Genomic DNA, 15071 nt, shown 5'->3' with positions numbered 1-15071 from the left:
TGTCTTAAACTGCCGATCTTGTTACTGTGCTAATTAATAGTGTTTTCACTATACTTTGGATATTAATATCCAGCGCAGATTTGATGTTAAACGGCTCGTTCAGTGAATCGCTGGCCGTTTCATTGATCATCCGTGAAACAGTGATTCTGTTCAAATTCCCTTTAAAATCTTAAATGATTCCCTTTGAGCTAAATTGACCTGTTTCCCTTACACTAGGATGTGTTCATGTCCCCAGGCAGACTTCGGCAGCAGTCCCACCAGATCCATCCCGATCCGCTCGAAGGGCACATCGATGACAGGTAGTGGAATGAGCAGGCTGGGGGGAGGATGACGAGGAGACGACTGCTGGCAGGTGGGGCAACTACGACAGAACCGTTTTACTTCCACGTCCAGACCTGGCCATTGGAAATGGTCCCAGATGCACTGGATGCTATTTTCGGCTTCGAGGTGCCCCGCCATCGGATGGGGATGTCCCAGCTCCATGACTCTCTGTCTTGGTTTTAGGCACGACCAAGAGGAATTTTTCCTCCCCCCGCCTGTGGGCGACACAGTACAGCAGACCATTTCTTATTTCAAAATGAGGGAGGTGGTGTGGGCCTGGAAGCCTGTCTACCTTATCGACTCAGCGCACCTGTTCCCAACAGTTCCTCAGGCGGTCGTCCTGTCATTGCTCCCTGCCGAACGAACCCCTGGTCGTGACCTGCCAAAACACATCGAGGTAGACAGATGGCAGGTTAGCTGGTTAACACTCACCCTCCCTCTTGCGGTCTGTTGCCAGGTAGGCCGGTCTTGGGCTGGGCGGTTCCCAACTTCTTCACCATGGCCCGTTCCGGGCGGTATAGCCTGGTGTCCTGGGAGTGAGGAGGAGCTTCTCAAACCCCGGCCAGTCCCGTCCCAGGAGTAGAGATACGGGGAGGTCTTTCACAATGCCCACCTCGACAGCCCAGGTCCCAGACTTCACTGAAATCCAAACCGTGTGGGCCGGCACATAGCAGGTGTCTCCATGCACACACGTAAATGGCAGCAGTGACTTCTGTTCAGGCCGTGGTTTAAACAGGGTAGGTTGAACTAGGGTGACTGAACTGCCGGAATCTAACAAGGCTTGAACTGGTTTCCCTTCTAGCTTTACCAACCAGCTGGGCCCAAGGGACAGTCCTTCTTTGTGCAGGAAGCACCCGGCCATCCAGGCTCAGGCCTCGGGGTTCAGTGGGCATTGGCTCATCGACGAGGTCGGGGACCGCCGGTCTGCTGACTGGTCGCGGTGCACCTTTGAGCGGGCGCCGCTCCATCACCCTGTGGGGAGCCAGACCCACTCTTTCCCTTGCCTCGTGGGCGTTTGGACCGGGATACTCGCCACAATATGTATATGTATACAACACCACATGTTGTTCAAATGGGTTTCAAGAAAGAAAGAAGAAAAACTCCTAGCTCATCCAAAAACAAACTCTAGCATATTCAGTTGTGAGACATGACTGGATATTCAAATGAAAGTGGCTTCTATAAAAAATAGCTTTTTGGCAGCATACCCACCATATGGGTTTGGTGCAAACAGGGATAAAAAGTATCCCATGCCCACGGTTAAATATGCTGCTGGATCTCTAATGTTGTGGGCCTATATTTTTGCCGGAGGTCCTGGACATCTTGTTCAGATACATGGCATCATGGAATCTATCAAATACCAACAGACTGCCTCTGTAAGAAATCTTATAATAGACCATGTTTAGATCTTCCATCAGGACAATGATCCAAAACAAACATCTAAATCAACACAAAAATGTGTCACTGAGCACAAAATGGTGCTTCTGCCATGACTGTCTCAGTTCCCTGACCTGAACCCTGTAGAAAATGAGTGGGGAGAACTGAAGAGAAGAAGCACCAACATGGAGCTGGTAATCTGAAGGATCTGGAGAGATTCTGGATGAAGGAATGGTCTCTGATCTCTTATCAGGTGTTCTCCGAACTCTTCAGGCATAATAGGAAAAAACTCTGAACTGTTATCTTGGAAAAAGGATGTTGCAATAATTGGGTGCCAATAACTGTGGCTAATGTGAACTAGAGAAAAACATTTATTTCATAGTGTGACTTTCCCCCACTTTCTATTGTTTTACTTCAATGAAAGGTTTGAATTTTGTAAATTATTTAAATGAAAGATTAAAAGGATAAACAATGCAGATTTATTTTCACAGCCACCTTTGCTCATATTTACCAAGGGTGCCAGGATTAGTGGGCGGCACTGTACAAGCTAATTTGGGTTTACAATATTGTGATTAAGTAAATGCTATTAATAAGACACATAAGGTAAACATTATCGTCAGTGAATTTATTTCCATATAATCAGTGACTTCCTTTCAAGGAATCCATTACAGTAGGCTAAATATTTACAGTGCCAGATCAAAACAAATGAAAGGAATGTAAATATTTAAAATATAAATATTGTTATCAAAATATGAAAACGAGGATCAACAAAATATAACTACGGTTTTTCAATTTCAATTTTAGTGCTATTTTTGTTTTTGGATATTGATGGTTTAACTTAATGTAATACACGAAAGGTATTTCAAAGGCTTGCAACACTTCCCAATTCATTCTGCTGACTAGTCACAATGTCTGTGTTCTATTATAAGGCAATCATTTTATTTTTATTTATTTTATTTTTTTACAGAAAATAATGAACACTACCTGCTTTTCAGCATACACTCTTAAAAATAAAGTTTCCAAAAGGATGTTTTTGCAGTGATGCCATAGAAGAACCATTTTTGGTTCCCAAAAGAACCTTTCAGTGAACAGTTCCTAAAAGAACCACTTTGAAGGACATTTTGAAAAATCTAAAGAACCTTTTTCCACTATAAAGAACCTTTTCCCCTTTTCAAAGGTTCCATGGATGTTCAAGGTTCTTCATAGAACCACTGATGCCAATAAAGACACTTTATTTTTAAGAATGTATATCATGGACTTTTAGAAGTAATTTTCTCTTTGTTATCTTTCACACAAAGTTTTATGTTTTGCTAAACAAGCACTGACATAGTACAGACCCACAGGGGACACACTCACTGGTGAGCATAAAGCATTTTAACCGTGCTCCGCTGTGCAGTCGGTTCACCTCTGCTGGTCCTGTATGAGCGCTTCACATATGGCCTGCATCAGTGACACGCATGCAGCTCCATCTCATTACAGACACACCTGGGGCACATTCAGCAGGGTCTGTTATTCTAGAACATTTCAGCAAATTTAAGAGAAAAGAATCCCACATGTGATATGAGACTGATCCATTCTTAAGCAAAAGTTAAACTTGAATAAACACTCTTGGGAAAATATTTGCTCATCAATATTACAATGTTAAACTGTGGCCCATATTAATAATAAAAAAGTGAAAGTAAAATTAAAATTGGGAACTTTCTCTACAATAGAATTGATACAGATTAAAAAAATCATGATAAAGATTTAAAAATAGTAATAAGCCAGAAACCAGAATGTTTGCATTTGTAATAAAGATTTGTAAAAAGAATAACAAAACAATTATGCTAATAACAAATAGATCAGAAAGTCCTAAAATGTGCCCAAACTTATTATTATTATTATTATATATAGTGAAGGATTCTATGCCATAGCACTGACAAAGCAAGAATTTCCTTCTGTTTGCAAAACAGTAGACTGTTCCATAATGAATGAGCATCATTAGGTGATGCTGTTTACTGTTCAATAATCTTAGAGACTCTTTCTGAGAAGTGACCTGATATTCCTTCTTGTAACATCCTTTGAGTTTTTCTGAATAATTATGTGACACACTGTTGTTGCTGAGGCTGAATGACAGCTGAACAGTGTGGTAGAAACATATCAGAGTTAACACCCATGTATATATAGTTAGGACAGTTTTTTGCAATTTGCAAAATAACCCTTTTTAATGAAGAATGTTGGTATATTGGTTACAGGTAATTTATTTAATTATTTAGCCTATCACTAAAATAATCAGTTCTGTCATTTTTACAAATTTGAAGTTCAGAATATTTTCACCCACCGCTTTGAGCTTGGTGCGAATGGAGTTAAGATGAATGTCTATAGACCAAGAGGTATTTTCAGGTGGGGTTATTTAAATAACCTGCTGTCCAAACGAAACGACCTAGTTTATTTAACCTTGTGGCAACTGGCGATTTCACCAGGGTTTTCAGATACCCTGGGATCTGTTCCAAGAAAAAAGCTCCCTCATGCTTACCACTCTGTTCCACAAAGTGTCTTCTGAACTAGGCCAGTAGGATGTGTCCAGACTCATCCCTCTCCTTTAAGATATGAAGTGTCCCTGAAGCATTTGAAAAATCTGTCTTCATCTTATTATCTAGAAATAATTAAGTATTGTATCTGATTCATGGTTTCCATGCAATCAAATGACACTTTTGGTGTTTCTAAGTCTGGATTTCATAAACAACAATGGAAAAAAACACACAAGCACACTTTTATTGCATTGTGAACTTGTGAAACAGTTTGTTTAGGGACTTTTCTGTGTCTAGGCAGCCTACAATACAACAACAAGCTGTTGCTGATTCCCCCAGGGTTTTTATTCCAAAGTGTCTTTCCCAGCAGTTTTTTTTTTTTTTTTTGCTCAGGCTTCTATCCGACACTATTGATGTACCAGTGGGCACAATGGGGAATAAAGGTGGCTTCAGTGCAGTCCACTGCCTCTCTCCCTTCTCACAGCGGAGTAAAGTGCTGATCATTGGGTTGGAAAGACCTTGCGTAGGCTGATTCTAACAAAGCCAATGCTGGCCAAAGCCATAGACACATGAAAGACTAGGGGTTAAGCCTGGACAGATCAATTTCTCTCAGCAACTCTCCGTGTCCCTGGCACTAAACAGGCAGAGCCTACAATGGCTTGTTTTCTGTGGCATAGAGCTGTGCCATTCTCCTCACTGATCCACTTTACAAAAGCCTATTACAGAGGTGCCAATTGAGCTTGAACAATCACCCACAAAAGCTGTTATTTACATAGATTCTGTCCCCAGGCTCAACCCCTCTGCCCCCCGAAAAATTGTCCAGTGGTGGACTAGTTGAGCTCTTCTCACTGTCTGAGAACACTTTTGGGTCCAATTGCAGAAGTGAGATCACTGAGCCGTAAATACATGGAAGCCTTTGTAGGTAAGGATATGAGAGCTAACAAATAATTAGGAATAATTATATTTGTTTCATGACATAAATAATAAAAATGTTAATACAGATAAAATAATACAAATATTTTATTGTTTTATATTTTTTAAAAATGTATTATACTGTATTTCTTATTACAAATACTAAAAATAATACAAATAATATAACTACCTACCACAAATATACAAGTAACTTTCAGTACCTGTTATATACTTTTCATTATACTCTCTCTCTCTCTCTCTCTCTCTCTCTCTCTCCATTACATGAACAAAGAACAAATAATGATTATATATTACATAAAACAAGAATCTATAAATCAATAAGAAAATAAGTACATGAACACATTTTTTTTAAAACAAGAAATAAAAAAATGGTTAAAACTTTGTTAAAAAACATAATAATAAAATGTGAATAATAATATAATAATAATAAATAATAATTCTCTCTCTCTTTAGATTGTTGTGTTGTAAAGTCAGTTTCTAATTTATGGTTACTGATGACGTTTATATTGACTTGAACTGAAATGTTCCCATTTCATTCTATGTGCAGAGAGTCGAAAAAGCATTCCACTGTATCATATTATGTATGGTTGTGTGTGTGTGTGTGTGTGTGTGCGTGCGTGCGTGCGTGCGTGTGTGTGTGTGTGTGTGTGTGTGTGTGTGTGTGTGTTTGTGTGTGACAACTACAATTTGAATCTGAAATTTGAACAATTTAATAACAAGACAAAATCAACAACAAAAAAATTCACATTGCAATAAATTATGTTGGGGTATATATGGATCGATTTGTATAGGTGGGTATAAACCTTTCTTCAATAAAAGCAAAATGAAATTGAAATGAAAATCACGAAAGTCAAAATGCAATAAATCTATTTCTTCATGACTAAAATGAACATTCTTCTTTTAAAATGGTGCTAATAGTTTTTATCTGGGGAAAACTGTGTCACTAAAGCCCATCACTGTTGGACAGCAGGTGTTACTTAGAGTTGAACTGAACTACTGAGAATTGTGGTTGTGCAGTCAGCCCATCCACACACCTGCGCTCTGCCAGCCCCCCTCATGCTCTACCCCATTTCTCTAAAATCAGCATGAGACGATCTGATCTGGGCTGGGCTGCGCATCCCAACTGTACCCGCCACATGCCCATCCTCAGCGTGGCTCACCACTGAGTACTATGAATAGAAACTTAGCAAACGAGGGATAAGCAGTAGGCTTTGGCACATGCCACACTCCTAGCAGCGTCACACCTCCTAGCAGCACTTTGAGGTCGCCATGGAAACAGGGACGAATACAGCTAACGCTGCCCTGACATCTTCCTATCATGCCCACTCAAGATGATTAACATCGCACGTTTATTTCCTAACCTCCACAACAGGTGAGAGTTTTCCTCTGAAGTTTGAGGGTCAGTGGAGTTTAGGTCAGCAGAATATTAATATAGTTCAGGTGAGAAACCTTCTGCTTCAGTCCCCTGGGAGTTTTCTCAAATTGTTTCTCACAGATTGTGCTCTCAGGTTCTTAATGCTTGCTAAGATGAAAGCAATATCACACATTCCAGACAGTTGCTTTGAATGAACCCTATTCACGGTTCCAGGTTTGGAACATGGAAGTAAACTATAGAACTGTAAACATCTGTAGAAGTAGCCTACATGGTAGAAGAGGAGACCATAGCAAATGTTGTATTTGCATGTCCATTCGCTCCATCTACAAAAGAAACAATCTAAAATCAAATCTAAGAAGTCAAATGTGTCTGAAGTCACTTCATTAGCAGCTGAATTAAAAATGGCAGGCTAACAAATAGTGTTATAAATGTGCATTATTATTAGGTCTATTATTTATATAAAAATGGCTAGATTAATGATGTTTTACTGCAGAAATGCTTCATCATAGTTTAGGTAAAGGAGGGGTCAATTCAGACCAGCAACATGATTTATTGCATGGTATTTCTTTTAAACAGTTTAGTAAACAAGATGGTAATACTGAGTAGGCTAACTTTCAGTTTAGACAACATTGGCAGTTTTGCTGTATAATTTTACTCCGCCAGTTCTACCAGAAAGACTTGGAGGGCAGGGAAATGTTTACATTATTTATTGCATAAAGAATTTACAGATGGTAGCAAGCTACAATGATTCAAATCTAGTTGTATGAAAAAGTATGATTGGCCAGAACTAATAGATTTCCTGTATTTGGCTCATGTGTTCAAGTGGGCGTAAAAACCGCAAGTGTGTGTAGAACTTATGAATACCAAATGGAACACACTTACAGTGTAAAAATCCAAGTGTTTATAGAGCTTTATTTTGATTTTCAGTACTTTGCATTTTAAAAGAAACTTCTAAATGTCTGTTCAGTAGTCCCTATATGAAGACACTCTTCTAATTAAATGACAATTTTTTTTTCAGTTATATGTAATATCTAATTAATTTAATTTACAGCGGAATGTTTATGATGCATGATGGGATATACTTATTCTTAACTTATAATGTGGGTTAAGTTAAGTGTGCATTAAGGGCACTGAGCTTTGGTGTTTTTAAGACATATCTCAGAGAGTATATTATATATGACAGCAGTCTACCATTAAAGCCCACCTCCTACACTTTTTACTGTCAAAGGCAAAATTATGACGTTTACACTTCATTTGACCATTTTCATTAAGTGTCCATCCTCATTAACTGTCTGGAAAGACTAAATGAACAGACTGCCGTATTTGTCTTTCTGCTCCATTTAGATTTCTGTTTTTGTTCACCTCTGATCACGCCGTCCAGGCCTGAGTGCCCATCTGGAGGCCACATGGTCCATCAACCCAGTCTCCTAAACCCAGTCAAGAGGAGAATTCTCTGTATAGGAGTTCTATTTCCAGGGCATGCCAATGTCATGGCCTCTAGGATCTTGTGACCGTGGTGTCTGGAATAGTGAACACTGACTGTTAATATGCCAAAGTTAAAATCTGACTTCATGTGTATCAGTGCTGACATAATTTATATTTGCTTGTGTTTTGTTTATTAAATTTGATGGGAAGTCTAGAGTTTTGTGGGTTTTAGGGGGGCTGAGAGGATTGGGGTCAGCTTTGTGTTTTAATGTGCACGTAATTATGACTAGGTTAAATTTCTGCTCGGCTCAGCAAATTTAGATCCTCTCAGAGGGCAAAGGCCAGTGTGTGTTATGAGTGTAGTGGGTTTCCTCGAGTGACAGCACAGCTGGAGCATACAAACACACACACATACACAAGTACACACACATAGAGAAAAAAATAACCCACAGTACTCCCGTTTGCCCATGGTAATTATATATTATGTAACTGATATGTCTCTGTTGTGGCACGAAGCCGGTTCACTGGAGCTGTCATTGTTTTTAAATTTTTAATAAGATAAAACATTGGCTAATTCTACATCCTTTGAGGCAAAATTTATATGACGTTGTTATGTATTTAGCCAGTAAAGTGAAGGTTTGCACAAGCACACTGATAAGAAAAAATAACAAACATCTTTGCACACACTATTGAGACAAGAAAATATCGCTTACAATGCTATGTCAAAGTCCTGTTCCTGATTCAGCAACTACTAGTGCTGCATTTAGGACAAATTCATAAATGTCAACAAAATGCCTACAACACTGAGGAAGTCTTTTATGGATGAATACATGTAACTGCTCTAGATCTAAATCTTAAGTGTATGTTTGAGTGCACCATGAAGTCACCGTTTTCCCATGTGATACAGTTCAAAACATATTGACTTTAAAACTTGACATATGAAACCAGGTCTGAATACTCTGTGAAAAACTTACCAGGAACTCCCTGGTAAGACCTTGCTGCTCTGCAAACATTATTAGTTGACATAATCATGAAGTGGTAATACAACTAAATATCTAACTAAAACATTAAGTTCAAAGGGAGTGCTGCATTCTAGCCTGAGAACATACTTTGCGTTTGTTGTTTGAACTGAATTTCTGAATATGGGAATCATAAAGAATTAAATGATTCTGAATGTGGTTCCATTTCCTTATCAGTTCCGTTAATTTTTCTTTTTGTAAGGAACATTTGGGGTAAATGCAAGTCCATTATCAAATGATCTGCTGACAAAATGCATAACGTGTTTCTTTAGAATGACCAGTCAGTATAGTTACAGTCTGATTCACTAAAGAACAGACTCATTCAAGTGAGTTGGTTTTAATAAAACAAACCAAAAAGAACCTCTTCATAAGAGTTAATAGTTCAGGAATGGCCATATTGAATTTTGCCACTATCCTGACTATAAGGTCCGTTTGTTATGGTATTTCATTGCCAATGGCAGAAGAGTGTAAGAGATCAACATTGACACCTCATGGTTTGAAAATACAACAACTTATGGTGATTTGTAACTGTTTTATGTTTTGGTGACTGATTTGTATGAATTCTTACAATCTAATTTGTGGGTTTTTGTACAATCTGCTGACTGAAAATTCAGTTTAGAGGAGGACTTTCCTGCTCTCATGAGGTTGGGTTGGAAAATTCCAAGTAGCATACCAGAGATCCAATTGAGCATGGGATCTGATTATAAAATACACCACACCTGTATTTTTTTAAATGCAACCGGTTCTAAATAAGAACCAATTTTCAGTTGCCAATCTTTACTGTGAAAATTCTTTGAACTGTTATATCACACATCTATATATGTGTGGTTAGATCATGATCAAGTCCCAGTACTTTTAGTCACTTAAAGTGCTTTACATTGTGAGGGGGGATCTCCTCATCCACCACCATTGTGCAGCATCCACCTGGATCATGCGACGGCAGCCATAGTGCGCCAGAAGGCCCACCACACAACAGCTTATTGGTGGAGAGAGACAGAGTGATGAAGTCAATCAGTAGATATGGGGAATGTTAGGAGGCCATGATGGTCAGAGGCCAATGGGAGGTCACACCTCTACTCTTTTCGAAAGACATCCTGGGATTTTTAATGACCACAGAGAGTCAGGACCTCGATTTAACGTCTCATCTGAAGGACAGTGCTTGTTGACAGTACAGTGTCCCCATCACTATACTGGGGCGCTAGGGCCCACTCAGACCACAGGGTGAGCACCCCCAGCTGGGCTCACTAGCACCTCATCCAGCAGCAACCTAGTTTTCCCAGGAGGTCTCCCATCCAGGTACTGAGCAGGCTCAGCCCTGCTTAGCTTCAGTGGGCAACCGGTCTTGGGCTACAGGGTAGAACAGTATAACACTGGATGTTTCTTGAGCCAGCCAATTAATATTAGCCACAGTAGAAAGAGGGGACTGAGGAAATGTGGAATATTCTCATGAATGGTCTCTCACTATATCTATTTAATTATAATAGAAGGCAAAATGAAGGGTTATTTTATTATTTTGGTTATTTTTGGTCAATTTTCTATATTTGCCTTTCCAGTGATCTGACAATGACAAATTCATGAGATTATAGTGAAACTGACTTGAGAGTTCATGTCACAACATAGTTATCTTTTTCAGATTTTCAGTTATTTCTTGTCTTGTTTTCATGTCTTGTTTGTAACAACATTAGAACAAAATAAAGAGAAAAATGTAAAGGTTTTGTTTTGTTGCAGTGCCCCATGGGTAAGAGTAGGACAGACCAATGTTTAAAACAGCTCACTCTTCATTTCCTGTTCTCGCAGGACACAGCAGAGGAGACGGGGCTCGGGAGCAGCTGTTGGAGCGGGTGGAGTGCACACACGTCTCACTCTGGAGATGACCAGATGAATCATCAGCATGGTGTCAACCTCTTTCTCACTCCTCTTTCTATCCCTCCTTGTCTCCAGCCAATCTCTCTCGTCCAGCATTTGTCTGTGTGTCTGATCCCACTTCCCCCTCCTGCTGATTCCAGTCTATTTATATGAACTATTTTCAGCAGACACTTTTCCCTAATTTCCTCCTTGCGTCTGTTTTTTCCTCAACTCCAGACTGGTGAGGAATTACTTTGTCAATCCCTGTGTGGCGAAGCTTTCCCAGCAGGCTCAACGCTAAGGCAGATAGATTTTGGAAAGTCTTGAGAGGGGGAGCGAGTGCTGCGTGTTCCATCCAGACATCTCCAAATTAATCATTCACATTAATGGGATGCGTTGGGCAGCTTTTTGTTTGCTGAACATCAAAGCCAGGTCGCTGGGTTTGGCTATTGCTAAAAATACGATGACAAACAGGCAGGATAGAAAGTGAATAAACTGTCATGTTTTATATAGACAGATTATTGTACACAATTCAATGCCAGTTCAATCTCTTCTTCATGAATAAAACTACATGTGCGTCTGCAGAGTATTATAATTGTGCACACTTGCGTCTGTGCTGTCCTTGAAACCCTCTCCCCATCACATTTACATTAATAAACATGTAAAATCTTGCATCAAAACATATTCCATTCAGCCTAATGAGCTTGTTATGGTCTCTATTGGCTTTTATAATACCAAGAACGGAAGCCAGAACAAAGCATACAACTAATGATTTCTTTATTTTGTATTCTGATGTATCTGAGTGAAAGAAGAAAAATGTAGGGTGGGACTTGGTTATATCCGGTTGTTGATTATAAGAAAGGAGTGGGGTTTAGGAGGACTAAATGATTAAAGAAAACCTGCATACGGTACCAGAAAGAAGTCTATTGTTTTCATGGGAAGATCAAGCTATGATTTAAAACACACACACACACACACACACACACACACACACACACACACACACACACACACACGAATGGATCAGGGTTAACTAAAACAATTAAAAACCTTTCTGTTATTTGAAATAAAGATGAACTGAAAAGAATATTAAAAACCTTGATATAAAATAACTACAAACAAAACTGAATTAATAAAAACTATAGACAATAATAAAAATGGCAAAAACACACACACAAAATGAAAAAAGCTTTAACTCAAATTAAAATAAAAATGGAGAACGGAAAAAATAATTCAAAAATATTACTAAAAACTATAAAAGTACCTTGGTGAATGAATGAATGAATTATTCACAATAAGTGCATATCATCAATGCATACATAAAATAGAGGGAATTTTCATTTTATTTATTTCCAACATAATATAATTTCCATTGATTCACACTGATGTTAAATGGCACTTTGTTATGGAAATGACACGAGATGAGATTTTTGTTGATAAAATAGCATTTCTACATAATTTGATGATATTACCTCTTGACTGGAAAATGATGCACAGCAACATCTCTTACTGATTTTTCTGGGTAAGTGAAGGGTACAAAAAAAAAAAAAAAAAAATTTAAATTTGAAATGCTAGAAAACGTTTCCAAGCCAGATTTAATGTAACCTTCTTACAACAAAAAGAGAGAGACTGATATTTTATAATAAAAAAATTAATTCCTTGGAAATAAAAGTGGCCATAGTAGAAGAAACATCACATGACATGCAAAGAAAGCACAGAAAATAACTATTGTTTTTAACTCCTGCTTAAGTGTAATAAAATAAGCGTCTTGTGTCCTTTGGAACTGCATCGTGCCCCATCCCCGGAACCCACAGATCTGATGTGTCTGGAGAGCACTATTGAATTTTACATGGCCTGTAGACCAGCCATAGTTTTCATTACCACAGATCCCACTAAACACAATGACCTTAAACACATCTCGCTGTGCTCCAGTGCTGCATGGCAGTGTTACATAATTCCATTAAACCCACAGCCAGTGAAGGTCTCATTGACGCTCTCTGGACTCGCTCCCTTTCTGTCCACCATCAAATTTGACGGTCAGCAGTCTATTCTCTACCCATTAGGTCTGTCCCTCTGTGTCATTGATATTCACCCTCTCTTCATAACAGATATAGGGCACACATAGTGTCCTCCATAGGACAAAGTTAAAAGTCTTACATAAGAGACCATGGGGTTTTATCAACAACAAGCTGGAAAGAGAGGTCATGTGTGGATAATACTATGAGGGAACAACTGAATTATGGACATAAATATTATGGGGAAAAACAGTCAAATGAGCATTGTAGATATTTAAGTGGGTTACTGATAAAACAGGTTGATGTGATAATCTGCATTCCTCTGGTGTTCTGCTTTGACCTATAAATACAGAAACCTGCATAGATGAAAGATGTAATGACAACAAAACGTTACAGTGTGAAAACAGGGTGTAAATCAAGGACAAGGACTCATCAGGGCGTCATGGCAGGTGCATGAAGGACACCAAAGTCAACCAAAGTCTTCTTTTATAGCTTAACAGAGAGGCACAAAGGGGAAAAATGTTAATAGTGTTGAATATACTACTACGGTCATGGACGAAATTACTGCTTATTTACAAATTTGCTCTTGAAAGAAAATTTTGCCATGAAGATGATCTAAATGATTTTCACTTCATACTCAAAGGTTACACAGAGATAACCCTGATGACCATTAAAACCCACTGAACACAGGTAGGGTGACCACACATCCTCTTTTTCAATGTCTGGTTTTCATAGATGCTGAAGGTAATGTAGCGTCTGGTACATTCAGACATTGTACATAATCGACCAATAGTGGCATGCAAGAAGGTGTGATCTAACAACTGTCAAAACAATGCAAATACATGTACATATAATGCATGAGGACTGTAGAGCGCACGTCAGTTGGAAAACAAAGCCTCATCATTTTAGGCAATTTAGACATCCTTAATTTATGTTTGATATTTTTTACATTTTGAATAGAAATGAGTGCTGGACATGTTCTAATATGTTCTATGATGTGTTTCACGGATGTTTTTATATGAATCAATGCACTTGAATGCACTTATGATTGAATCAAATATGCTAATTCTGATCTCAAAAGTTACAAATCTTCAAAATGTTTTAGAAAACCATTAAAGATATAAGATCTATTGCCATCTACTGGTACACATTTCTAATTGCAATAAAAGTCACAGTAAACTATTTTCTTTAATAATTTTTTTTTATTGTCACTGAAAATTGTTTCAGTGACAGAAAATAGCAAATAGCAAACAGAAAATAGCAAAAACTATGACAACAACAAAAAATATAAAATATGTGATTTAACATCAAGCTAGATACAATGCTTTTGTTTCTAGACAAATATAAAGAACATAATTCCACTTTGAAAAAATAGCCTCTGCCATATTTAATATTCATTGTATTTATAATGAATAAATACTTTACAAACTATTTTGATATGTTTTGTTTTCTAAACACAAATATGATTACATGACATCTGATTCAATTGCACATCCAAAATTGTTCAATGAGGTAAAAGAAATTGTTCAGTAAATACATTAATATTAAACAAACAATACAATACTACTAACACTATACAATACTAAACAAATTATGTGAGAAGAAAACATTAAAAGAACAACCACTTCTAACATTTTAGTTCTTCATTTTGAGATCTGTTCCGTTTAACCAATGTTATGTATTTTACCTTAATATCAGAGCACAAAAGAGTATTTTGTACTTAGCACAACTGCCAATCATGTGGACATACCATACTTAACACAGTCACCTGGTTCAAGTGTGGCTTTTTAATGCCTAAGACGTTAGAAGTTGATTTTATGGTAACATTCACTCCAGCCTGGCCCTGTCTATCATGACTGTACAGCAATATACTCACCAATATACTGTCAACACATGACCTTCCTTCTGCAGGTGATCCTCATATGACCAGTGGGAATGTCCTAGAAGTGCATGCTGTATTCCTGACTAGGCTTAATGCATCTTGCTGAGTAATATAATTAAATTCTTTCAAAATAATCTGACTGACCACAAACTTTTGATTGGTAGTGTACTGTATTTGTCTGTGAGTGCATTTACCTCTACACTATTCGTCTCTGGAGTCAAGCTCACAAGCCATACTCTAACCCAGGAGTCTTTTGCTGCGGAGATCAGCTTTTTCATTGAACAAAGGAAAACAATATTGATATAAGAGAGTTTACCATTATAAATAAATAAACCATAATTAAATAATAACATTTATAATAAAATAAATCTG

At 38.1% G+C, this 15071-nt stretch overlaps 1 long non-coding RNA gene across 5 annotated transcripts in view; it reads right to left on the bottom strand.

Annotated features, from left to right (window-relative positions):
- Positions 1 to 10071: 10071 nt before the first annotated feature.
- LOC109082839 overlaps positions 10072 to 15071 on the bottom strand; it is a 7569-nt gene continuing 2569 nt past the window's right edge. For 3 of the 5 annotated variants that reach the window (XR_006154871.1, XR_006154875.1, XR_006154873.1), the window contains one exon: positions 12138 to 15071. This exon is cut by the window's right edge and continues 991 nt beyond it. This is a non-coding gene — a long non-coding RNA (uncharacterized LOC109082839). Of the gene's footprint in view, positions 11255 to 12137 lie in introns of those variants that run through there. The other 2 variants (XR_006154874.1, XR_006154872.1) reach the window with 2 other exon arrangements.

This window comes from Cyprinus carpio, chromosome B5 (genome assembly GCF_018340385.1).
Source record: "Cyprinus carpio isolate SPL01 chromosome B5, ASM1834038v1, whole genome shotgun sequence".
Classification (NCBI taxonomy): Eukaryota; Metazoa; Chordata; class Actinopteri; order Cypriniformes; family Cyprinidae; genus Cyprinus; species Cyprinus carpio.
Note: the sequence above shows the minus strand (reverse complement) of the source record. Positions and strands in the feature narration are given on the sequence as shown.